The sequence below is a fragment of the Passer domesticus genome, chromosome 5 (assembly GCF_036417665.1).
Source record: "Passer domesticus isolate bPasDom1 chromosome 5, bPasDom1.hap1, whole genome shotgun sequence".
Taxonomy (NCBI): Eukaryota; Metazoa; Chordata; class Aves; order Passeriformes; family Passeridae; genus Passer; species Passer domesticus.
Window position 1 is genome coordinate 3,873,255 of NC_087478.1, and position 27,701 is coordinate 3,900,955.

A 27,701-nucleotide genomic window follows, 5' to 3' on the forward strand; every position below is an offset into this window, starting at 1 on the left:
CTCTAATGAAAAAGGGATTGGAATCTGTTAAGCCTCTGCCAGCACCAGTCTTGAAAATATTAAGAGAAATAATGAATTATAATTAAAAAATAATTTTCTTCTAATGGAACAAAATTAAATGCTAAGCTGGCACTGCTGTGTAGGAAAATAAAGTGTAGGAGTGTCAGCACCAGGATGGCTCAGTGCTTTGGGGGAGGAGCAGGGTCAGGCATTAAGTTCAGTCAGGCTGCTCACATCCACACCCAGGAAGAGTGCAGAGGTGAGAGGACGGACCAGCCCTGGTGAGGGGAGGCTGCAAAGTGCACAGAGCAGGGCTGGATGCTCACAAGATGAGCCTGCTGCCTCAGCTTTGCTACCAACCCCTCCTTGTGTTGCTAAACAAACATTTCCTCTCCTCCTTTCTATCCTAAAGCTGCTGAGAGTTACTGAATACTGGATTTGATCATCAGAGTTTGTGTAGTCACACAAAAGTCAGAGAAATGTCATTTCAGCAAGGATTTGGAGCACGTAATATCCTTTAAGAATGAGCAGAACAATCATGGTGGGTCCCTTATGTCCTTACTCCATGAAGAGCTGAGCTGCTCCAGTTTTTGTCCTATTTACTTAATTTGTCACTTAAAGTATGGACATGGAGAATACAGGCACTCTTCTGTCCTTACAGCACTGTAGTGTAACATAGCCTTAATCCTAAATAAATCCCTTATATATGAAAGTAGATATAAGATTTACTATTCTAAGTATGGGGAAAAAAATCTACGCCAAAAAAAATCTACACAGACGTTATGAACCACATTGAAAAGTGGTCTATAGTTTGTGTTTTTAAATGCTTCACATCTCCTATTAATTATCCTCAGGGAAAACAGAATTATCATTTTTAATATGAACCTGATTATACACATTTAAGGGTGCATGGCTTTGGACTGTTGGCTCCTTAGGGGGAAAAACCATGAATTTAATAATATTTGAATCAGATTTAAGATGGGAATTAGCAAGAATTATATTCTTCTTGCTAACTGATATGGCCTTGAATTCTTGCAGAGAGGCTTTAAGTAGAGACTACAATTTCCACAGAGTTCAGTGATGCAGGGTAAGGCCCTCACACTATTTCTGGGACTAAGTTAAAAAAAGAAAACCACATACCCAAAGCACATCCACAAACGTTTGTCTGAATCTCCTACTTTCCTAAATAAGTGAATAATACACCTGGAAAAAAAAATTAGAGGAAATGATGATCCAAAAGAGATTCACACAGAAATAAATGGTTACATCCTATGTTTTTTTTGTCACAAAATATTACCAGAAGACATGTAATGCAATACACCTTTCTTGGAACTCTGACCATGGCAACTGAAGAGTAATATAAGTAAAAAAAGAAATTTTGGTGAAAACTGTGATAAATCCTACTGAATGATTATACAAGGAGAATAAAAGGCTTGTAAATTTCTGCTATTTCAATTTAATGTAAGCAGATTGATGAAAAAATGAAACTCTGCTCTACATCTGTGGAGATAACACAGTCCTGATCCCAGAAGCCTCTGATTTCTCATTTAAATTAAACCAGTCCAGTCTTGGATGTCATTGCACTGTTTGTTTCCAGCATAATGGGAAATGGTCCCCACGGCTCTGGTGTGATGCAGATCAAACTGGAATCTCTGAGTGACTCCATCATCCAGATTTCTTTTGGCAGCTCTCAGAAGGTCTCAGTGGAAGTTGCCCTGCTGATTACAGCCACATTGAGTGGATATTCCAAATGACTCAGCAGCCACAGGAGCTGCAGGCAGAGAGGAGGTTTATGTTATTTCAACATATAATTTATATTTTTCATAACAGAAGTTATGGAATCATCAGTGATAAAGAACAGTATTTTAAGTTTGGGAAGACTTTTAGCTGGGATATGAACAAGGCCTGGCCTTCCTTAACTTCTTAATTAATGAGCTGAAGGAGAGAGAAGCAATGAGTTAAACATAATCACTATCTCTGTGAAACTGAGAGTTACTGTCAGCTCCAACAAGGACAGAGGCACACTGGAAAGAGACCAGAAGAACATGAAGATATGAGGGGAAAAGATATGATTTTCAGGCTCGAGAGAGGAAGACAAGAAATAACCCAAAATTGCCTGCAATAGAGGAACAGCTACAAAGTAGTATTAAAATGTATAAAAGGAATTTGCAATTTGCAATACTATGTGTGAGAAAAATAACAATAATAATACTGGAAGTAAAATTGAGCTGAGGCATATTCTGCTTAGTTGAGCTAGAAATGTTGTTCAAATACCCAAATCTTGAATAGTTTGTGCTTTATAAATGTTACTGTCTGGATAGACCTGAAGTCTTCCCTCCTTTCCTTCCTTTTTCCCTTCCCTCACACCCTATGTCTCCCCCTTACATAATTTCTTCTCTTTCTTTCCTTCCTCCCTTTCTTCCACATAGCCTGATGATCCTTGGACAGCTTTTTTCCTCCTCCCAACATTGATATATTCATATTTTCAGCATGAAAAGTGTGCAATCTACCTGTTCTGGGGGACCTGAAAAAGGTCCTGAGACAGAAAGTGGAAGCACTTGGAGAATGCAGTGAAATGTCTCAAAAACACTGTCAGAGAAGGAAGTTCCCCTAAGATAAGGCACCACAACAGGAAGCTGCTGATTCCAGGTCTAAAGGGAGGTGAAGCTTTGGAATTAGCACAGCAGAGAAGATTCCAGTGAGAGTGAAGGCTGTGGGATCCTGTGATGAGAGCAGATGGCAACAACAGGAATCCAGGCCTGGTGACTCAGCTCTGGGTGCCCCAGACAGACAAAAATTCCTTCCATGGCAAACTAAGGAAGAAATTCCTTACAGACATGTTAGAAAAATTTGTGGGAATGGCACCTACACCCTGCGGATACCTGGGACCTGGGCTCTATAAAAGTGGTATCTCCAGAAGAACACTCTGGGACCCACACCACTGGGAAGGCCAGAAGAAGAGGTTCAGTGGGATGCTGCTGGAATTCCTATGGTCATGATATTTTTATTTAATCTGTCTCCTCACTCTCTTTCTTCTTCCTCGCCTCTCTCTTCCTATTTCTATCTCTCTCCCTCAACATTTGCTGTTAAATAAAATCTGTATAATTAATTCAGCCTATGGTCTTGTTTGCTTGTTAATTCTGGCAGAGGCATCTCTTAATAATTCGATCCTTACAGAGGGGTTTCCCTTCTCCTGGCTCAACAGATTCCTGCCTCTCCTGCTGCTGAAGTGGGCAGTGGCATCCCCTCCCCTCAAGGAGGCAAGCTGGACGTAACAACAGAAATTAATCTTCAAAGAAACCAATAAAATTTATTTAATATTTCTCAGGGCACATGAGCAGGATTGAATATCAAGCCAGGTGTCCAGTGAGAAGTTCACTCTGAGAAGCTCTGGGTCCCGTCTAAGTCAGTTGTTTTCTTCATTACACAAGGGTTTCTGATAATTTATGACATCTCTGCTGGGTTTAAATGCCCACTTTTGGGAATCTGAATCCCACCAAAAGTATCATAAATTATTTCAAGCAGCAAATATGTCTACAAATGCCATGTGAGGGTATACAGTGGAAGAATTTTAGACACCATTTTTTTAATATAAATTAAATAACATCTCCATAGGTGTTTTTATTTTCCCTTTTGAACTTCAGCAACTGAATGCCCTCAAACTTTCTTTTAATATTTTGAAGCATTACTCTGACTCTTCATTTACCCTGCCCTTCCATTAGATTTGGCAAGCTCAGGTCTGTTTGCCTTTAATTTGTCCTTGAATATCCTTCATGGGGTAGATGACGGATGTAGAACCCACCTAATTGAAGGATATATTTGGCTGAAGAGAAAACTATGAATATAGAAAGAGAATCTGAATTTTTGTGAAAAAGACATTCCCAACTATACAGTTTTAAAATATCAGAAGTTACCATCTGCAGGTAAATTCAGGGGACAGTAAATACAGAAAGATATTTCTAACTTTTAAACATAAGCAGCATTTCTTAGTGATTTCTCACTCATTACATCTCATCATATAAAGCTAGAATTTACTAGGACAGAATAGAATTAAATTATATACACATGTTCTGTCATTTCTGTGAGAGACAATCCCTATGTCACTATGAAATTAAACATGAAGTGGTAGAAATTAGAAAAATACATGCATATACAAATAAAACCAAAAATACATGTACATATTTACCTTTTAATGTTTTTTTTCTTAAAGAAGGTCTCAAAAACATATTTATTACTCTGCATTAACTCTAAAATTATTGCAAAAAAAATATTTAATAACTTTATATTCAGTTACAATGACCCACCCAAAAATCCTGAAGGAAAAATTGAATTGTGTGTGCTTTATTCAGTCAACAGAATTTACTATGATGCACTAAAAGTTCATGGAATAAAGATTCCTCTCTTCATAAAAAATATCCTCAGGACATTAAAATTCACTTTAAAGTATCAAATATTCGATTTTTTATTTAAAAATGATGCAATATCCTGGCTTGAATAGTTTAAAGTAGCAATTGCTAAATTCTTTGGAGCAGCTGCTGTTGATCACTGAAAATTTTTTTGCAAGACTACCTGCAAAACTCAAATGTGTTTAGCATAATTGAGAAAATGTGTGTGACTATGTGTTACCTGTCTCTAATTATTTTATAAGGGCAAACCCACAGCATAATTATTACAGGGTGGCTTTCAGAAATAACTTTATTACTTTTTAATTTCTTCGTATTGGGAGGAGTCACTGCCCTTGGGGTTTGTATTAGGTGGCCTCCATATTCTGAGTCTGAGAAGTCACCGAGTCCTGTTAAAGAAGAGTTTAAACAAACAAACAAACAAACAAAAAAGGTACAGTGACAAAGAGCAACCAAAGCTGTCAGAATTCTGTGTTATTCTGTATTCAAGTCCTGTTAAACTGAACTAAAGCAAAATTTGGAAGAAAGATCAGGTGGGATCCTACCAGGTGGATCTGCATTAACATTTAATTCATTGGAGCAAGAGCATTTTTATAAAGCTGTGACAGGCACTGCTTCACAGCCAAGCAGATTTTTCCTCAAGTGTTGGATTATGGCATTCCTATGAGAATTTTTAATGAATACCATTACATTTATAAGGCTCAGTCTGAAGCTTCATATCCATGAACAGTTGAAATTAATAGGGAATTTGAAATTTTGCTGTTTGTAAGAAAAACATCACTGTTTAAAAACAAACCATACCTTTAGTTTTGACTTGCCTAATTTAAATAAACCATTAAATAACTTTTTATTTATAGCTCACTTTTAGCTGCTAAAGTAGGTGTTTATCACTTGGTTCTTAAATTGGTTTTCCAATTTACTTGGCATTTCATATAATACAGAGTGGGAGTTGTTTTCTCTATGTCTTTTTGTTTGTTTTTCTGTTTTCATTTACCTTTTTTTTTAATTTGGTATGAGATGTTTAAATCTATCATGAATAATATAAAGTAGCTTCTGAGTGTTGTTGATTACCTTAGTGTATACATGCCATCACAATTCAAAACAGAAATACTGCAAAACCAACAGACTGAGTCTTTGGAGTCGTGCTAAATTTTCTATGCCAGGAGTACTTCTATAATGAAGAAAATCAAAATCCTTAGTCTAAGATTTATTAATCCATCAGAAGTCTGTGTTTGAAGGAAGAAGAATTATTTTTTTGGAGACATTGTTTTGTGGTTGATTTTGCTATACAACCCTAGATACAGAGTTTGGAGCCCTTAAAGTTCTTGCTGATCAAAGTTTAGGTCTTATATGTGTAAAGCTTCCTAATAACCCATAAATTGCTGAGAATTAGGATCCACCTACTGCAGCTGTGACATCTTAACAGTATGTTCTGTACCTGAGTTTGACCCTACATGAGGAAAGGACATAATGGACAGGAAAAGGGAATAATAAAGAGTAAACTAGTATTCTAAAACTGGAGATGAGGCAGATTTTATGAATCATCTTCTGAAAATGCGTATTTTTCCTTACTGACTATCAAGAGAGGTCAGGGTGACCTGCTCAGATGTAGTTATTTACTTTTTAGATTTCTAGATATTAGGTGAGATGAACTGCACATTAAATGACTCACATGGAATTTTAAACTTTTTTTTATTGAAAAAATTCTAAAAATGAGAGTTTTGAACATAAATGCAGCCCTAACAAATTTCCTGGAAACTTGCTAGTGCAGAGTCTGAATAAAATCAACACCTCTGATAATAATAAGTTATTCAGTTGGATTCACACTCTTGATAAGGATCAGTACAGCCTATGCAAAACCTGCCAGTACCTAGAATAGCGGAGTTGTGGGAATTTATTGAGCTGATTACTCATTACATACAAACAGTAAAATAAAAGTCGTTATTTTGTTGACTTTTTATCAAGTGTGATACTTTTTTTTTTTTTTTGGAAGACTATACAAAACTATGAAAACATGGAGGTTGCAACAAATATCAAATGTGCTTCTTTAACTCTCTTCCTGGAAAAGAAGGGAGGATTATAGTTCTACTGAATCAGTGGATCTGTGTTAGCTCTAGGGTCATAATTTAACTTTCAATATTTACTTGAAATTCTTTCCTTATATTAGTCTGGTACGTGCTGAATAAGACACCAGTGCTGTTGTGACATTTCATAATACTCAATGCAATGTATTAGTTCTTTTTAGCCAACTTAATGGATGCAATAACTCAAATTTTAAAAGAAGTTTTATAAAGCCTCCTCCTGAGTTAAAGCCACACGTGCAGATGATTAGGTAATTGTTAAATCAGATCAAGTGAGATACTTTGAAAATATTGTTGGGCCACACACCACTGCCTTTACTTGTGCAAGAAAGCCAGAATTCTCATACCTTCGCCATTCCTCTTTGTAGTGCCAATAAACATATCTCCCCTTTCAAAGAACTTCATCCTTCTCCCATATTAATCTTTGCACTTGGGGAAAACATTCTCCAGAAATGAAATTATCAAGTAAACTCCGTGATGCCAAAATTGATCATGAAGTGTCACTTTTCTTGAGAAGCATAAGGGGGACAATGGGGAGTGGATGCAGGAATGGGAAGTTGTCTTCATGCAGGCATTCCACTCTCAGTGAGCAAATGTCGATTTTCCCCTTTGACGCCCTGAAATTGTGTGAGGCATTTCACAAAGCAAACTTGCTTTTTTTTGTCACTAGCTGGAATTCAAGCTAAATTCAATATGACACAGTCAAATCTAAAGACAGACGAGAGTAAAGGTAGAGAAAAAAGGTGAGGAAAATGACAGGAATAATTCACTGACATGATCAAGGAGCTAAGAGGGGCAAGATGTAGTCTGGCTGAGCAGCTGAACTTGTGTGCTGATTGTAGGTAGCAGGAATAACATTTAAGTAGATGTTAAATAAGATTGATATGACACTGGCCCCTGTGGAGAACTTTCACTCTGAATTACTGGCTTTGTCATAGAAGCATACCCAAAAACTTTGATTAGAGATCAGCAGGCCAACCTTTGGTGCTGTTCAGAGTGACAGCAGCTCTGATATTTTCATCAAGACTCTTACATGACATACAGTCTCACATGCAACTCCTGGATCAATACAAATCCACATTGGTCTCCAGTGGTGATTGAAAGATTCTCTGTGTGAGCTGCTGCTGTGAAAACCTGCTCAGTGGTGCTGGGGTGGAGAAACAGGCTCAGTGAAGGGTAAATGAGCTGTTCATTGTCAGGTGGATTTGATTCATTATTAGTCATTCCAAAAGCTCGTACTCTGAAGGTAGGTGAATGCCCAATGTGACAGATTGGCTCACTTTCTCATTTTGGGTAGAGAAACCATTCCTGGTTTTCAGCATGGCTTTGGCACAAACTCCCTTCCTGGGAAAATGTCCTTCAGAGAAATGAGAAACCTGGTCTAGTAGGAGGTGTCGCAGACAAAGGCAGGGGTTTGGAACGTGGAGATCCTTTCGATCCCTTCAAAACTAAAGCTTTTGATGATTCCAGTATTCTATGAAACATATCTGCACTTTGCAAAGAAATCCACAAGATCAGAGAACCACACATCCATCTTGAGGTACCTTCCTGAGGAATTTTTATCTTAAAACACATTCAATGACATTTTCAGATATACGCTACAGATCTGCCTACCTACAAGGCAATTTAGGAAGCTATTAGAGGGCTCTCTGTTTCCAGGAGTTTCCTGCTCCTTTTGGAGTGCAAAATTCGCATCATTTACAGTCCTAGCAGGAAGGGAAACCTGCAGCTCAGTCTCCTGGTGATAAGTTTCTCTATGTGAAGGTCATATACATATGCATTCAGTGCCATATGAAAAGCTTTGAGGTAGTCAAAAACACTTTGTAAGGGTGACAGAAATAACACTGGACCTCTGGGGGATCCATGTCCTACCAGAACAGTGAGTGGTTCAGGCAACTGAAGTGAGATCTTAGCCTGGAGATCAACTTGACAGCAATAGAGCCAAATTTTGGTTTCTCTGTATGGGTATCTAAAGCACTCCTTTTAGTCAGGAGGGATCTAAACAAGTTAGTGAACACATCCTGGAGAACAGTTCAGCTCACACTTGGATGCCTAGTGATGGATTCAATTGACTTTTAGTGCCACTGGATAATAATAATAATAATAATTATTATTATTATTATAGAAGAAGAAGAAGAAGAAGAAGAAGAAGAAGAAGAAGAAGAAGAAGAAGAAGAAGAAGAAGATGGTGATGATGATGATGATGGTGATGATGATGATGAAACATCTCCTAGATATTAAAAAATTCTATCTTCTAGTCAGTGATTCAGTTGTCCAAACACTGACATGTGGTATTATTTCAGGTGCCTCAGTGATCTAGTCTCGTATTCACTTCTCTCACATTTGCCTGCCTTTGCAGATATTAGGAATGGCATAAGGCAACTCCAGTTTTTCTAGAAAGACATATTTTGGCAACTGAATCAAGATTCCCCTTTCCAGGTAAAACAAACTTAGCACATGCACAGTAGCTTTCTAGATCTTTCATTGTCCTTCTCTGGATATTCATCTTCTATATTCAATGCCCTGTAAGCAAGGCTCCAGCTGAGCGTATGAGAGCAGTTACCCCCTGAGACTAACATACAACTATCCCACTAGAACAGACCAGAAGGGAATGTGCCCTTTTCTGCTCCAGGGTTACACCATTCACCCTCATCTTTGTAAAATTTCAGCTTCTATGTTGTTTTCTCATGCTACTGTCTAGCAATTTATTTCCATGTTATATGAATTTTATTTCCTACCCAGAAGTGTAACAATTTATACCAGGTTTTATTAGTATTGAAATTCCCCATGAACCGCAATTCAAGCTGTTTCTCCACATTTTTAATGCAACCTTCCACTCTGGTCTCCCCAGGACTCACAACCTCTGCATTTTTCCCTTTCATCAGTTGAGCCCATCGTTCAGATCAACACTGAAAAAGATACAAGGCTCTGGCTTAGCACACACTTATTTATTGCTGTCCTACCAGTATTGCAAAGATTCTCTCACCAGAGTCCTGTGAGACATGTTGATCAACTACTGAAAATTCAAGTCTGACCAACACAGAGGAAAAGGAGCAGAGAGACATGAAACAAATTGCCTAAAAGTAAACAACAGAGCCTCTTGATGGAGACTAGTATCTAAAATGAAACTTTAGCTGGAAATCAAGGTTAACCTTCGCACTGCATCTGCTGTCACTTCTTCATTCTTTTATGATTCACTGCTGTGCTGTTGCTGAGGGGAAATTACCCAAAAGAAGATTTTAAAAAGTAGTGCTTAAAGGAAGTTCCAGAACAACTGGGCATCCTTACAAGCAAGATCTATTCAACCACTCATTTCTGCTCTGCACAGGCATTAAAAATCAGAATAAATATTAAGCAAAGGTCATTAATTTGGATCTATCTTAGTTATGATTACAAAGCTTAATATACACAGCAAATCAAATGTGTTGGGTTGCTTTATTCCAGTGTTTTTTTTGCTCTCTTCTCTTTGGTGCTGAACCAGAAAGTTTGTTCTTTCTGGACAGAGATGCATCTTTTTGTTGGCAGAGAATGCTGTCAGTGTTATTATGCAATCATAATTTTTTGAAATTGAAAAAGTCTGTAAGACCTGCAAGTCCATTTTGGTTTATCCATGGAAAAGATATATTCTCCCAAGAGTGACATGTCTTATACTAAAACAAGGCTACCTATGGATTGCAGCAAACACTGCACCTTGCTGATGTTTGCCTGTGTTACAGTTTGTTTTATTCATCAAGCCCAGCTGAATTCTCTCCTTAAAAAGTTTTGTCATGGGCTATGTGTGTTCAAGTTCTATTGGACAGACTGCATACAGCTCAGCAGGAAAAGGAACCCAGATCACTGGCATATCTTTTTACCTCTTTCTGGGGTAAACCATGAACAGGCTGCATAAACTGATTTTTTTCTGAAGTCTCATCCCGTTAGACTCTTGCCTATTTTGTACCAGAGGTGGTGGTTCTGGGCATGAAAAGTCCTGCAGCACACATTCCACATGCCTGCTAATTCTCAGTGTGGACAGATTTACCACCCACATGCAAAATTACTTTCCCCTGAATTTCTGTTCCAGGCAGGATGAACTTGGCACATGTTCACAGTCAGGCTAGAGCTTTGAGATAGTACCAGTGCAACTTCTGGCTTTGCAGTGAAGATGCAGGAAACTCATCAGTCTGAGCAGCACAGGCTGGGATAGTTCTTTCCAAGGGCAAAAATCTCTGCCATCCAGCAGATAAAACCTGGTGTGTAAACTGTCCTGATTATACCTCAGAGCCACAGCAGTCAGACAGCCCACACAGGGTCTTTTGGTTAGAAAATTCTATGAAAGATGAAATGTGTTAATTTAAATGTCTCAGGCTTTTAGGATGAACCTTGGGGTCTCACATCTGGGTGAAATTAGGAGGAGCAGCAGGAAGAAAATGCAATCCAATGGCTTCTGTGTGAAACCTGGGCCATGACCAGGAGTTATTTGCAAAGTGCATTCACTCCCACTGTGAAATGGCCCTCAGGTATTCAGTTGTCAAAATACAAATGTACATTAGTTACCAGATGGAAAGTGAAAGTAGATGTTCTGCAATATTCCCCATTCTGCACAATAAACATGGCTTAATCAGAAATGCCTGTGTTTTTAATCTGAAGAGGATCACTGCAGTCACAGAATCATCTTCAAGGATTGGAAAGAACCTTAAAGATCATCCAGTTCCAACACCCTGCCGTGGGCAGGGACACCTTCCACTATCCCAGGTTTCTCCAAGCCCCATCCAACCTGACCTTGAATCTTTTGTCTTAATTGATTACTTCTTTTTTTTTTTCTTTTTTTTTTTCTTTTTTTTTTTTGTTCCTCAGGATGGCAGAATTTGGCTTAAATAGGAATATATATCCAAAAAAGGAAAAAGGAACTCTAACTTATGTATTCATGTGCCCTCTAATAAGACCCAGCTATTGCTGATAGTCTTAATGGGTAGATAAGTTGTCTTTTAGTAGACTAATTTCCAATGGAAAGTGATACAGAGTGTTTCAAAACAGAACTGTGATGAAAGGTGATGTGCTGGAAAGATCTCGATTTATTAAAAAGAGGTCAAGGCCAGAAATCAGCCCAGTAGCAGTGATTAAATCTTGTTAGTGAGCAGTCAGCAAAAAAGCAACAAATTATTTTTATTTTCCACTGTGGCATCGAGATAAGGCAGGTTAAAATGAATTCTAGGTCTCATTCCCTTCATATGCTGATCATCCTGCATTCAAACACTCAAGCAAGTTAAACTCCTTCATCAGATCCATGCACCTTGCTGACTCTCTGAAGATAACCTGTCAGTGTGCTCTGTTCACCACTTAAATTATCAGAACTTCCCTAAATCTCATGCCTTTTTGTTGCTATCAGGAGTCAGTGGTGATTTTTTTTTTCCTTATCACTCTAGCACCAAGAAATGCTGGGAAATATCATCTGCTCTGTCTGCAGGGAAAAGAAATGATAGCTGTCAGTCTGCCCTATAGTCTAGAAAGCTCTTTTGCACTCCAGAAACAAAGAATCTTCTGGCATTTTGACAAGCTCTTTTCTTTTAGCTGAAAGGAAAAATAATCAAAAATATCAATATGAAGTGTGAAATGCATGGATTTTAGCAAATTGGGATATTTTTTTCTCTGCGTGTGTGTGTCACTGCAGGCAGAGAATGCCTACAGACACATAAGGATTTAACTGCAGCTTTGGGCAAGGATGTGCTATTCAGAGGAGTAGTCCTTGGAAATTAGAGGTGGCAAAGGAAAAGCTCAGATTTTGTAGCCTTTGTACACTGGAGAAGACTTTAAGCAAAAGATGTCCACTGACACGAGATATTAAACACACTTCTTGTATTTTTCTGTGCAGGAGATGTAGGGAACATTCCCTTGGACCACTTCCTCCTGAATTCCTTTTCAAGCCCATCAAGACCATGTACCTCATGAACCTGAGAGCAAGTCCCTGAGGTCCTGAGGATGGCAGTTAATAAAGGTGGAGGTGATTATTATTGTTCATTATTTAAATTTAGACATTGGTTTGTTTTTTTTTAATTAATAGGAATTTCAGTGGAAAATGAAGTCTAAGACCACGAAATCACCTGCCTGTGCAGTTAGAGTCTGGGTATGGTTGCAGATGAGAAAGGAAAGAATGCATGCAATGGGATAAAAATACACTTTTCTTGAATAAAATTTATGCAGAAAGGGGGATAAGAACTCAAACACACCTACAGAAATTTTGCCCCAAATACAGTCCTGTGCATTGATCCAAAAGACATTTTTTTTCCTTATTCTGGAAATAATCTTCTGCCTCCCCTCCCCTTATTTTTACATCAGTGTCTGCCTCAACCAACCCTTAACCTGAGCACCCTTTTCTATTTTCTAACATATTATTATAGTGACAGCTATTTACTGAAAGATTAGGCCTCCATAAGTGTTATTTAAACACAGTCCACACCCACTAAAGAGCTTTTTCTGAGTAATGCAGAGAGAAAAGCTATAAACAAGCAGCATCCTACATAGAAGTGATGTTCTGCATCCTTGTACTTTCTCCACACCCCTGATTACGTGGTTCTTTACTTTTATTCTGGGCACAGATTTCTTTACAAGAACTTTATCAGAAAAAAAAACTATTACTAATTGCTCCATTGACAATTATAAACTCAGGAATAGTCCTTTTGCTGGAGCAGGAAAGCAGCATTGTCACAGCTGTTAACACTTTTCTTTGTTTCTAAACATTCTACTGGAGTCTGCAGGCTTACAAGTATTCAACTTTTCTGCATTTATTGTGTGCATACCTTGTGCAGAAATATTCTCCTTAAAGAACACACAATGCAAGACACAGCAGCAGCAGAGGTGAAAGGAAATATTCAGCTGGCTGACTAATGGTAGGAAAAATCAATTATATGGACAGCTCAAAATCCAAAGCCCTCTATGATTTTTTTTAAATTTTTTTTTTTTGTCCTTGGAGGGGGGGTTATCACATGTAACATTGTTCTTAGAGCACATCAGCTCAGCTGAAAACAGTATTGACTTGTGTATTGAGTGTATTGTAAACTCTTCTGAGTTAGCACCATATTTGTCTTTGTGTTCAAGGAACTTAATTGTTATTAAGGCTCCTGGCTTGTGCTTTTAGATAAATAGAAGTGCACCCTTGTAAGACAGAAGGAAATTTGGAGAAAAAGTTGTGAATATGGCAGGAAATAATAGTAAATCGCTCTAAATTGGGATGTTTTTATATGAAAATGGGGATGCAAAATGAGAATAATCTCAGTGGAGGTGGGAAACTGCAATGAGAAAGTTTTCTGTTATCTCAGGGTTCTGAATTGCTGGCCAGCAGCTAAGTTACTGAACTTTGTTCCTGGAAACACAAACCAAGTACTAAAATCATAATGTACACCATGGAGAAAACAAAATGTCCCTTCAGGGTCCAACTTCCTTTGTGGTCATTCTCAGCAGACTTATGCCCTTTTTCTCTTTATATTTACTCAATTAATTTCTTGAGTTCCTAAAATTGCTCAGTCAATGTACATTTTCTGACTTAATTTTTTTCTTAGAAGACAAAATGCTGAGACTCCAAAATCCCCACAATCTTTCAAAAATTCTACCTTCAAAAATATGATGCTTAGGCAAAAAACTGAAGTAATGCTTTTCAGTCTCATCAAAATGGAATTGTTTTTTCCTTTAACATCTGGATTTTTGCTTAATTAAATCACCAATTATATTTTTTTAATATAAAAGAGAAATAATGTTCCTATGATTTCTCAGATGGGATATCATATACATAATTGAACATTAAACCTTGAAAAGGATATCTACTGGAGCTATTAGATAAAAAGAAACTCTAGAAAACAGAATCTATTACGGCAGACTGAAGAAAAGGTGTTTAGCAGAGGTGTCTTTGGATGTATGAAAGATTGTTGAAAAGGGAAAGAGAATATAATACCTTTGTTTTGATTTTTACTGGATAGTCCATTACAGACACCTCAAAAAAGGACAAAGTTTACAAAAAGATGAAGGTTAAAAGTCTTACAGGTTAAATGTGAAGGAATAACCTTAACATTAGAAAGGCTGACACTGAAATAAGATATTATTTCCATAGATGTGGAATCTCAGTTGCAGGTTGCTTTAAAAATTTGGTCAGAAAAACACAGTGTGAGAAATGACAGAAGACAATAAACTTCCATTTGAACTAAGGAATTAACAAGACATATTCTATTTTCTTTGATATTATTTTACTATTAGAAAGCATATATGACAATGACCATTCAGCACAAGCCTTTCCAGTTCTTTTGATTTGAAATGGAATCAAAGTGTGATTTTTGAACCTCTTCTAACAATGCTGTTAGGGACCCAAAGACAGAAGGAAGGGTCAAAGTGTTACATGCATCTAAATAAAGGAGGGTTTCCTGAGGAGACTTTCTTGCCAGCAAGAGAATTAAAAGTCACTGCATGGAAGGCTTTAGAAACTCTTGTTACTCATTAATAATAAAAAGAATATTTATGGTGTGCAAAGATGGTTAAAAGGTCATGCAATAACACTACTGGGAAAAGTAATTTTATGTATTTATAAATATATCACATTCTATGGCAAAAGCAATCTCTCTGCAATCCTAACGATTAGTAAAAGCTTTGACTTAATTCCAAAATTTATTACTTCTCTTAGATCAGTACAACATCCATGAAACTTCACAGTGAATTACCAAGGGAACAAAAAAGGAAAGTGGATGATCTTCAGAAGCAGTTATATCAATTGTCCTCTGGAGCCCAAACATTCATTAATTCTGCAAATAAAGTTAGTGCTAATTACTGCACAAAACAGACTTTTAAAATTTGGATTGGGTCTAAAGCATCCATGTCAGCCCCACTTTACTCTGTGCAAACTGTGCGGTTCCTGCTTGGGTGCAAACCTCAAGGGTGCTTCTTCATTTCCCTCTGGATCTCTTGCTTTCCACTGGGGTCTGGAACTGGGCCCCTCCATACAAGACAGACATTGAGGGGCTGGAGCATGTCCAGAGAAGGGCAACAGAGCTGGGAAAGGGCCTGGAATGCCAGGAGCAGCTGAAGGAGCTGGGAAAGGGGCTCAGCCTGGAGAAAAGGAAGCTCGGAGGGACCTTCTTGTTCTGCACAAGTCCCTGAGAGGACCTTACGAGGGTCAGCCTTCCACCAGGTAACAAATGGTGGGACAAATGAGAGAATAGCCTCAAGTTGCTCCAGGAGAGATTTAGATTGCATATAATGAAAATTTCTTCACTGAAGTGGTCGTCAAGCATTGTAACAGGCTGACCAGCAAAGTGATGCCTTGTGCAGGCTGACCTAGAACAGAGGCTAAGAGTCAAAAAGAGTTAAAGAATAAAGTAGTATTAGGAGGCCTCAGTAGATCCACCTTGGGCAAAACAAGAGCCCAGCTAGGGCTGCACCCAAGATGAACCAAATGGCCACAAAATGCACGACCACTCATGGGGTCTCTCACTTTTGCAAGTTCAGCTCCATTTGCATATTGGAGATAATTGTCCAATTACAGCTTTAGCCCATGCAGTCCCATCCTGCTTCTTTTTCTCTCTTCAGACCACATTGTTTGTCCTCTTGGGCCTGAGATTTGGATCATTTGTCCTTGGTCCCCAGCTGGAGAAGGAATTGTTTTGTCTCCCTAATCTGTGAAGAGTGCTCACCATCCCCTAATATGAAGCTCAGAACTGCACACTAAAACAGCACAGAATCTGAAAAATATAAAAGCTAAAACCTGAGGCATCAATGGAACCACTATCCATTGGAAGTGTTCAAAAAACGAGTATATGTGACACCTGGGGACATGGCTTATTGGTATGTTTGGTTAATGGCTGAACTCGATGGTCAATACTCTTAGAGGTCTCTTCCAGACTTAATCATTCTGTGATTCAGAAAAAGACTAGAAAACAGGTATTATGTGTCCAATAAACACAGAATTAATACTATTGATACCTCCTTATATTGTGTCACCCTGTCTTTAGAGTAGACAGAAAGTTACAAAGAGAGTTGTAAAAATGTCCCTATTACTCCTGTTTTCAACTAAAGTTAAAGCCCATGGATGGCCAAAACAGGGAGTATGTGCAAACAACACAGATTAGGATGTGCACATTGACCTTAAACTATCTTTTGTCTCAGGATTGGTTTTTCTTTTTGGGGAGTTTTATATCTCCAAATTATCTAAGTACTGAGGCAGTGAATTTAGACTAATTATTCTTCATATTGTGGTAGAATGCAGTGACCCCCACTAAGTACAAGACTTCTGTATGACAGGGGGTTCCAGGCACAGAACAAAAGAGTCTCACTTCTCTCACACATGAAGTAATGGTGAAATTAAGCAACAGATGCTTTACAAATACATGGGATAATTTTATTTTTTTTTTCTTGGAGCTGTCTTTTACAGGGCCAGGAGTTGGACTTGATGATCCCTGCATGTCCCTTCAAACTCAGGATGTTTTATGGCTCATGAATTATGACTAAATTACTTTCAGATTTTATTGTGAATATATTTTAAAGTCTTTTACTTGTCTTTATGACCAAGAATGTGTTTCACTTATATACTATAAAGCTAACAAAGGAAAAATTGCATCTTTCCCAATATGCTCATCATATGGAAAAAACCTGCTTCCTTGGCTTCCTTTTACCAACAGTCATTAATTAATTCTCATAACACTCCTGTAAGTGCCAGCATCTGTTAAACATTAGCACGCATAGACAGATGAATTCTTTTTTTTTCATATCTCTTTTTCTTCAAAGACATTTGAGAGTTATCAATTTTTTTATTCTTGGACACTACATGCTCTGTCCAGATTTTTACCTTACCTAATGTATTATTATTATTATTATTATTATTATTATTATTATTATTATTATTATTATTATTATTATTATTATTATTATTAATCCACAGGCACACCTCTCGTCTTCCTCATCTTTCACAGTAACAGACCCCACAGACCACAGTTAGGACATCATTGTCCCAGCATCCCAACTACATAAATATCTTTGAGATTCTTATAAATGTCTGCACCCTTTTTTCTGAGTTAAATACCTGGATTTCTTTTACAGTCAATAAGAAAAAAAATCCTATTTCTAGAGCATTATTTATCTCATTCTTTTGATCTGAACAGGGGAATCATGCCCTAAACCACCCAATTCTCCCCATCACTGTGCAGTTGCAGCTCACCAGTTGAGCTGGGAATGTCATCCACACCCCTCAGTCTTCACAAGGGCCTCAAATGCCTGCTAGTCAATTTAGTTACCTAAGGAAAAATCCAAAATTAGATGAGAAAAAAAATACAACAACAACAAAAAAATAAAGCTTTTCTTCCAGGCTCATTTTCTTTCTCATCTCTCCTTGAAATTTCATCAAGATTCTTATTGTTCTCCTGCACATGGATTTTCTTTCTAATTATGAAGGTGAGCTGAAGTCATATTCTCACAACATTAATTTTTTTTTTTTGCTTCCTGAGCTGGTAAAAAAAAAAATAGAAAAAAGAAACACCAAATAACCAGATTCTTTTGTCATTCTGTTCTCCTTTTCTCTTTTCTGTATCTCTGGCCATTGTGCTCTGCTCTTATCAACCAATCATAAGAATCTATTACTCTATTATTTTGTTACTGCATTTTTCAGAGCACAGAAATTGTAGAAATCAGATTTATTCGTGCAATTAAAAAAAAAAAGTTTTTTGGTCCTCCCAAGGAAGGGACATTCAGGTGACTTATTCCTTGCTGTTATTCTGTTCAGAGTAACTCTCTGAAATCCAATCTTTTCTTCTCCTCCAATTGACCATGATGAAGTAAAACATAGGGGTAGATAGCTAGAAAACATCAGGATCCACACTGTTCCAAAAATGAAACTGAAAATCCTAAACAAACACTGTGTAAGATTATCTTGGACTTTATTTATGCAGTTTGGTGGCACAAGAGGGTTAAAGCTAGAAACAAACCTGAGTTCCAGCTGTGAAACTCATATAGCTGGATTTTCTTCATACCACTCCTTTAAACCTCCAAGACCTTCCTGTCAAGGAAAATAAGAAAATCTTGAAAATAAGCACAAAATAGATCTCTTAAAAGACACTTTAACTTTTCTGTAGTTTTATATTAAGATGATTCCAAATAAAGGTAACCCAATGTAATTCTATTTTTTGCATGGAAACAATATAGTCCTCACCAGTGCTTTAACCATACACAGTGAGGGATATTTACAGCTTTTCTGACCTGCAGAAGCTTGCATTTATTTTAAAGACAGAGCAAAGTTTTTAATTACTACTGAAACAGTATGAGAAGTTGTAAAGCAGCTGTGCTCCCAAAAGCTGCAAACAGGCTTTTGGACTATCTGTTGCTGTATTCCAACAGTAACACTTTTCCTTCAGCAACAAAACTCCTAGCATTTCTAAATTCACATTTTTATCTTTCGCACCACCTGAGAAGCCCATCTGCTGTTTATCTCAAATATATCCAACTTTCAAGCATATTTCTTTGGGATGTTCTCAAATTCCATTTGGGTTGGACTTTGTTTTTCATTTTGTTTTATTTCTGGCTTGTTTATTTAGAGATGAAACTGTGCACAGTGCAAGGCACACGTGGGTTTTGCTGCAATGTCTCAGGCAGCGTGTTTCAAACAAAAAGGATGCTCCTTTGTTTGAGCTGCTGGTGACAATTCTTATTAGCAACCATGAAGGCAGGTTTCATAGGGATTAAAGCCACTTCTGAAATGTGAATTCTTGACTTGTCACAGGGCCAGTGCCCAGGCAAGGAACAAGACACCTGCAGCAGTCACTGTGAGTTTCCTGCAGGAAATACTGACTTTCCAAGCAGAATACTTTGCAATACATTTTCCTAAGAGATGGTGACTTTTTGACAATGAGGGCTTTCCAGGAATTGTTAGGGGTATTTTTGTTTGGTTGGGATTTTTTTTTTGTTTTTGTTTTGTTTTCTTTTTTGTTTGTTTTTTTTTCCCCCTTAAAATTGTCAGAAAAATGAGTTGATTTCATTGAAAGTTTTGTTAGGAAGCCTTTCCAAACCGCATGTGGAAATCCAGTCAGAGTGGGCACTGATTATGGCACACTTCAAATCAGAGTTAAATGCTGATGAGTGCTTTGCTCCTGAGGTATTTTGATGTGGACCCTTCTCAATCTATTCCTGTAGTGATAGCTCAATTTAATTCTTTAAAGAAGGGTGACATACATCTAACCCAGCTGTATTTTCTAAAATCCTGCTGCCTAACCATAGTAATCAAAGCTTTAGCCACAGTCAATGAAAAGAAATAACTGGGTAGGGCAGATACCTTTCTTTTTAGTATGACACAGATCTTCCTCTGCTTCTCTTGTGGCTTTACAGGAAACTTGGACCATTTCCTTGATAAAACATTTCAGATGGCTGGATTTAAAAAAAAAACAAAACAAACTATATGAGAACTGAAACTAAATATTAGTCACTGGTGATGTGCTCCTGACTTCACTATTTGGGCCAATACTCTTTAATACCTTAATTTGTGACCTGGATGATGGGCAAGAGTGAATTCTCAGCCAGCCTGCAGATGGTATAAACCTGGAAGGAGTCAGATGATTATATCACCTTTTTAATAGGTTATAAAAATGGGTCAGCAGGAAAGTCATGACGTTTGGCAAAGGGGAATGAAAAGTCCAGCACATGGGGTGGAACAAGCCCATTTACCAGTACATCCTGAATTTCTTGTACTTTTTTCTTTCCTTTCAGTGGACAGACACTTCAGCCAACATCTAAACTGTGCACTTCTGAAAATATTTCTTTAAATAATATGCAAAATCAATGAGAGCACCAAGATTTCAGGCTTGGAGCAGGAATGATTATCTAGTGGTTAGAACATAAGCCTGGAAATGAGGGGACACCGGTTTAGCTTCTTTTTCTGCCACAGTTGTTTTATGTTATCCTAGATAAGTCATTTTGCCTTTCTGTGCCTCTTACTCCCAGTTGTCAAATAACTCTTCCTTCTTTGCCACGGTGGGATATCATAAAACATGTGAAGTGTCCAGATTTTATAGTATTAGTTGCCATAAATGTATCTTAGCCTGTCAATTTTATGCTGGTGAGGGTACATTTTGTTAGAAAATCCAGCAGAGTTATTTTGTCATTATCCTGTATAACAGAGCAGAGCCAGCTCACAATTTTGCAGAAATATAGATTGGGGTTTTGTGGTGTTATGGTTTATTTTTAAAGTTTGTTTTAAAAAAGGCATGGGCAGGGCTGAATAACTTCTAGCAAAATAAGGAGAGGATGAGGGGAGGCAGTTGAGCTGGACATACCCTAATGTGTTCTGGTTGGCCCAGTGGGTACCAGTGGGTAGGTTATTGAAGAAGAACCTAATTACTTTACTTGTATAATTTATATGAAATAAATTTCAAACACACACATAGAGCACATGTTGTATGTTTGCTGCTATTTGCTATCTTAATTAAAAAGTGTGGTCTCAGAGCCTCAGTTATAATTTTCAATTCTCATTTTTGATGCATATAATTTTTGGGCCTGGGCTGTTCTTCAGCACAATAATTAACATTATGCAGAACTATCAGTAAACATGAGCTTTTGGGGATGGATTTTATGGGCCATTAGAGGTCTTTGGTATATAAAAACCTATCTAGAATCAGAAGTCTAAACACTTTTGTGACTCCATCTCTTTTTAGTCCAGTATTTTGGAGCTCACTTAAGAAGAAGAACTGAGGAAAAAAAAAACAAACCACAGACAAAAAACTCTGTCAATGTAATAACTTGCACCAGCCAGAACAAACAAACAAACAAAAAAAAATCCAATTTCAAATAATCTCCAGTGGAGTTTTCTAGTCTAATTTGCTCATGATAATGGATGAGTGGTTCTTCCCTAATTGGTAGTTTCGGGTGGGAGTATGGGCTTTTATTTGTTCTCTGATCACCTCAGACATTGCTAGAGTAATGTTTCAATTGATAGCCTGACACTTCCCTCCCAGTTTTTTCCTCATACTATGATTTCAGAGTCAGTTAAGCCATCTGATGATGCTGTTTAATTCTCTTATAAATAACAGGTTTGCAAAATGGGAGAACTGCTGCTAAGAAATTACAGCCCAACAGAACAATTTGGGCATTATTTTGGATGACATACACACATCTATTATTTCAAAATTATTATTGTGGTGTTTTCATATAATCTTTGATTAAATTGAGTAGTTATCTTCAGAAGAACTACCATAACTGTAACCCAGTTCTGCAAAAACTCATTTGCTAGTGGCAGCGTGTAACCCTAAGTAGTTCAGTTTCACCTCTATTTTTTTTTTCTCAGTTTAACAAAAAAGCAAACTTACACAAAATAAATTGAATTGGTTTTCATGCAGAAAAACATTTGTGTGACAAAATCACATATTTTCAAAGATCACAGTTAACTCTCTTTGTGCTAAGAGATCTGTGCAAACATCTTGAAACAGCTAAGTTACATGGAGCAAATAACCACTATCCAAAAGGTGACAGGTATTTCTCTTCTCCCACCTCAAAACCACATTAGATGACTCTTGCAGGGTTTCTTTAAAACATGAATTACTTTGGAGATATTTTTCTATGCTAAAAAAATTACTGGGCTAATGGTAAATCTGCAATGCATGCATAATGAATAGCATCAGTTTTCCATTCAAAAGTCTTTAGAAACTCTGTGGAGTAAGGGATTATCACACCAACAAACCACTGTGCTTTTTCTTTGAAAACTCATCAGTTTCTCTTCTCCTTTTGGTCTCTCTCTGTCCCTGTCTTTAGCACTTTGGGATGTGCAGGGGGCTAAAACTGAACATCTCCTGCCCTGTCTTTGCATGTCTGTTCTTTATATTGTAGGACTCCTAACTTGGGAGAGGAAGTAACCTATATTTGTGCAACAAATTTTACTAAATGCAGTTATAACCCCCAGGGTATCTAACGCCAGTAAATCTGACATTGGATCCACTGAGGAGCAGTGGCTTTCTGGAGAAGCACCAGGACACCCCACAGGTTTCCCTAAGATATTTCAAATAAAACCAGGTGTTCTATGGGAGTAACAGAATCACTTCCAGGGAATTATTCTTCTGAACTACTTCATATGCCTACACTGAGTTGAATTTAATCTTATCTTAGATCTTTATCAACTTTTAAAGAAGGATTGAGTAATTAACTTCTTACTGACATTGAAACTATAACTGTGTGCTTCAGTCTGCAGATGAAATATCTACAGGTAGATGCATATAAATTAAGTTCTCACAAGTGATTAATGAGTCTGAACTCTCTGTTTGAGAATTTGATTCTCTTTAGTCAATGAAAACCTGAAGCCATGCTCAGCTCCCTCAAAAGCAGCTGGTTCTGATTCAGATGATCAATGATTTCCCACAAGTCCCATCACTGCCAAGTAGGACAGGTCAGTAAAACTTCAGAGTTTCTGTAAAATTCAGAGACAGAGAAGAATTTTGATTTGTGCTGACCCACACGATCTGGGATATCTGAGAGGTGGGAGGGGTCACAGAATAATTTGGATGGAAGGGATCTCTGGAGGCCATTGAGTTCATCCCCCTGCTCAAAATCCTGCAGAAGCCTAAAAGGCCCAGACCAAGAGAGATAAGTAGAAAGGGCCAGTAAACTGCAATAAAATCATCCTTCTTATCTCTTTTGGGGTGCTATAAATGGACATGTTCTGATAGATGAGCTGTAGCTAATCTTCTTGATTTAAGCCAAGTCCTTTCATCACTTTAAAACAAAGCTCTGAAGCCTGGATGGATTCCCTCTGCCACCCCACTGATTTCATGATGAAGCAGCCATTTTTGTAAGAGCACAAATTTTAATTTGTGGTGGAGTTTTTTAGAGGGTGGTAGGACACATTTGCAATAGAATAAATGAAAGAGAAATAGCAGAAAATTTGCACCACACACTTCAATATACACTGAAAGATGGACAAATTTAAGAGCAGCAGGCACTTTGCTTGAATGAAACTGCATTTGAGAAGGGCTGGGAAAATAAGGAAAATTAGTTGCTAATGTTTAGTCTTATGTAGTCATCATATTCAGGTACAAAATTTTTTCATTTGTGCAGCAAAACATAATGGAAAAGCCGACTTCAGAGTTTTTATTAAAAAGTATATAAGATTTTAGGCACAAACCAGTGCAAATTCAGCTTTTTATACACAGTTTACCAGCAGAATTTCCCAAGCTCTATTATAATCTCTAGCAATAACATCTCTGACTGAGAATTTTTATTGGTAACTTATACTGAAATTATTTTTAAATGGGAGAAAGCTAATATGATTATGACATTTTTTTTTCTAGAAAAAAAATTCTGGTGTTATTTTTCTATTTTGAGCTGACCGTTTCATGGGTGTATTTGTTCTTGTGTAACTTAAGTATTTGGTTGAAGTATATTATAGATTTATGCATATAGATAACACATTTGACTCAAAAGCAGAAGTTTTTGATTTTCAGCACAAGAAAGTTAAATGCTTCATTTTGTAAAGAAAAGTGGATAAACGAATTATTCTGAGAAAAAACCACAAACATTTTCTGACCATGTCTATTAATAGAAACTGTTTTTCCTATTTGAAATATACATGGGATTTCTCAGATGCAAAATGCAAAGGGTTTTTTTATTTATAAGAAATTTCAGGAGACAAATGGCTTCTTTGCATTTCACCAATGAGAAGCAGATCAAAACTGTGTACTTGGAAATGTAGCACTATCTGCAGGGACTAGGTGCAAAACTATTTGAAACTGCTCATTTCTTTTTCTGGCTTAGCAAAGCCTCTGATCATCCTGTAACTATAGCAACATAACCATAAGCTGCTCAATTTTAGACACTTTTTGTGCATTGTCTTTTTTTCCCAGAATATAAAAAGATAATGGAAGAGAGGCACTCTGCTTTGTTTGCCTTGTTAAGCTATATTTAAATCATAAGTGGTAAACAGAATGAATTAAAAATTCTCCTGCTTTCACTGTTAGTTTTATTTACCTGAGGACTTAAAGGAGGTGATCCTGGATGTGGGCACATCATTCTATTTGAGAAGCCCAAAGTGTTCCCTCCTGATATCCAGCTGCCATGGCACAGGGGTGGATATTTGCTAGGCTTTAGTTGGTTTAGGTGGAAATAGACACCCCTGTCCAAATAACTGAATTGCACCAAAATCTAGCCAAAGACATTCTTCAGAAGATCCTTGATTCCTGCCATCAAGATGACTGGATATTTCCTCAAGGGTCAAACATCCAGGTAATGCTAAGATACTGGAAGGTACTGGACAGGACTTCATCAGGTCCTGTAAAACCCAATAGATTGCTTTTCCACCAAAATGTCTTGTCCTACAGTCTTGAAATACTTCAACCTAAAAATTTTCAATTGGAATTTAGGGATTTTTCTGCTGGTGGAGTTTGAACTCAGCTGGATTGATGCAAGTTTCCTGTAGGTCTTGGGCTCTGTTTGCTGGGCCCATACAGGTGTCACAGACAGCACAAACCAACATGATGTTCTGCAAGGGTAAATCAGCTGTCATGTGGTGGAATTGGTGGGTTCTCTTCCAACTCAGGATATTCTATGTTTCTGTGATTTTATGATAATGAAGACCTAATCAGAGCAGTCAGGAATCAACCTCTAGACACAGAGACTCTCAATCTGACTGATTTTGGTGTATAGAACTGAAAATTAAAACTGCTTGAGGCATCTTAGGAAATTGATGTATTGTCACTGAGGTGACAAATACAAAAAGATAATGAAGAGTTGCAGGAAAGATAAAAGATTCTCACACATTTCAAATGCCATAAACAATTTGGAAACTGAGCCAAGCAGTGACCATTTGTGTGTGTAGCTACAAGCTAGAGAGTTTTTATCCATTCTTTTTATCCTGTCAAAGAGATGCAAATGACAGGAAAAAATATAGAACCTGAGAAAAATGCCTGCTATTAATACTACAGCTTAAAAAGCAGAATAAAATATTTAGCAAGTATCACACAGCACAACAAATTTCTAGTGCTGGCAAGAAGAATGGAGCATTTTAGGATGGTCAAAGCAAATGCCTTGGTGTTGTATGTGTCAGGATCATGGGCAGGCCCAGTAAAAGAACTGTATCTTTCCAAATACAGAGGAGTGAACTCTGATTAATATCTGACCACTGGAGAGCCAGAATCCATCAGTACGTGTACAGTGGGTCTGTTCACAGTTAATTTCTTGACTTTCTCTGTAGCCATTGGAAAGAAATAGAAAATCTCAGAGAGCAATTCACCACTGCTGGTATAGATTTTTCAGAATAACTTGAATCATGTGTTGTTAAGTTTTATTTATGTTTGTATTCATAAAGGATAGAGAGGTCAGAGCAGAGCAAATGTTTACCCTAAGCAACAAGGACCACCCCTGAGGAAATAAATAAACAAACCACCTTGAAGCACATTTTCATATTGACCCTCAAGGTGTAAATGAGAAATACAAGTCTGAAATTAAATGAATTTTATATAACTACATAAGGACTTTTTTTCCCACAAAATGTCCAAACTCAAACCAATATATCTTTTGCTTTCTGCAATCATTCTGATAAAAAGTATATCTCAGAGCAAAGCTGTTCAAACTTTTGCTTGGCAAGATAATGCATTTATCTGAAGTGATGTCCACACCATTGTTATTGTGGAAAACTGCAAAAACAACTTATTTCTTTTTTCTTAAACTTCTAGTTTTTGAATCGACTACTCCAGATAAATTGGATGGAAAAATGAAAATCTCTTCCTCCTGCTTTTACCTTTTACTTCTAGATATTTTTTCTTTTAACACACACAAAAAAACTTTTAAAAACAACTCCAAGTCCTTAATTTTTAAATAATAAAACACTACCTTGATCTTATTTCTTGGCTGTGAGCATAAAAATGGGATTGCTTTTATGAATGAAATTCAGCAAGAATATAAATTCTTGCAAGACAAGGATATAACCATACCAGCATCCTTTTCAGTCAAAGTTTTTCTAACTCCCTTTTTGTGTCCTTCCTGTACTACTGAAGTTAATTACTAATATCTATCCAAATGGAGAGGGAGGAAAAACTACTTAAGTTCCAGATCATCTGGAAATAATTAGATTATTTAAGGGACCTGTAAAGACTCAGCATTTATAAATAAACATTAAATAATAGTATTTCAATCCCCCAAGTGGAAAATCCATCAGCACTCAGTGATGTCAAATATACAATCACAAAATTGAATGCTTACTCACAGGTAATTATCAGAAGATCTAAAATGACTATTTCTAGTAAAGATTGCACGCAATCAGATAAATAGCTGTGAGCATTGGCAGTCAAATTCCTTATTTTCAGTGGTCTTGGTGACATTGCAATAGATATCAAAAAGAATAAACAGAGCTTTCATTTCTCTCCTTATCTCAGATCTCCTAAATCATCTTAACCCAGTTGTTTGTCCCCAGAAGTGTTACTTACCTGCCTACCTGCCTTCTCCCAGTTCCCACCTCTGCAGCCTTTGAGAATTCAGTTCTGCTTTCCTCAAAGACAGACAGATGAAAACACTAACAAGAAATGCTTCCTTAGGGCCGGAAATTATTACCAAAGGTCTGCCTGATTTGATTTTCTTGCTATATTTTCTCTGTCATGAGAATGGGAATTTGTAGAAATCCACCCCCAGGAATGTTCTTACTCCAGAGCACAGTCTTTCTTTACTTTTCCCAAGGGAAAAATCCTCATATTAGCCCATACTGTGATGGATAAAACCCTCACACCCTTATGAGATGTTAAATCACCCTCAGACTTTGGATATTCAAATTACTCCCACTCCAGGGTCTTTCCTGAGCAGCTAGAGAAGAAGAAAAGGCAGAAGAATTGGGCACTGTGTCTACTACTGAAGTAATGCTGCTGAGCAATTGGGATTGGAAAATTTAGGGCATGGGAAAGAAATAGCTCAAAAAGAGTGAACAGTTCACAAGGTAGCTTCAAGCTTGGTCTGTTTGAATTCACTATGAAGCCAGGGATTTCATGGGATGGAAAGAAGGTAGGATGAGAGGAACATTGCATGAGCTTAATTCATTATCTTCCTTGCTTAAAGTCCTGAGGCTAATAAGAATAAGAAATTTTTATGTGAAATCTCTTACATGAAAGAGAAAAAACTCAAATAAAACTTCAATGACGTCTTAACATACTACAGTAAATACTCCTGAGAAAAATTGGGATTTTTTTTTCGGATCAACAGAATATTTGTATTATATTCATAGAATCACGGACTGGTTTGCATGGAAAGGGACTTT

The 27,701-nt window shown here is 37.3% G+C and overlaps 1 long non-coding RNA gene across 1 annotated transcript; it reads right to left on the reverse strand.

Moving 5' to 3' along the window:
• Nucleotides 1–1,441: 1,441 nt before the first annotated feature.
• Nucleotides 1,442–27,027, reverse strand: LOC135301219 (uncharacterized). The gene is made up of 4 exons (XR_010362951.1): nt 26,884–27,027; nt 19,758–19,849; nt 18,418–18,488; nt 1,442–1,771 (listed from the first exon to the last, which is right to left on the reverse strand). It is a non-coding gene; the product is annotated as an uncharacterized LOC135301219 (long non-coding RNA).
• Between the last annotated feature and the right edge of the window lie 674 nt (nt 27,028–27,701).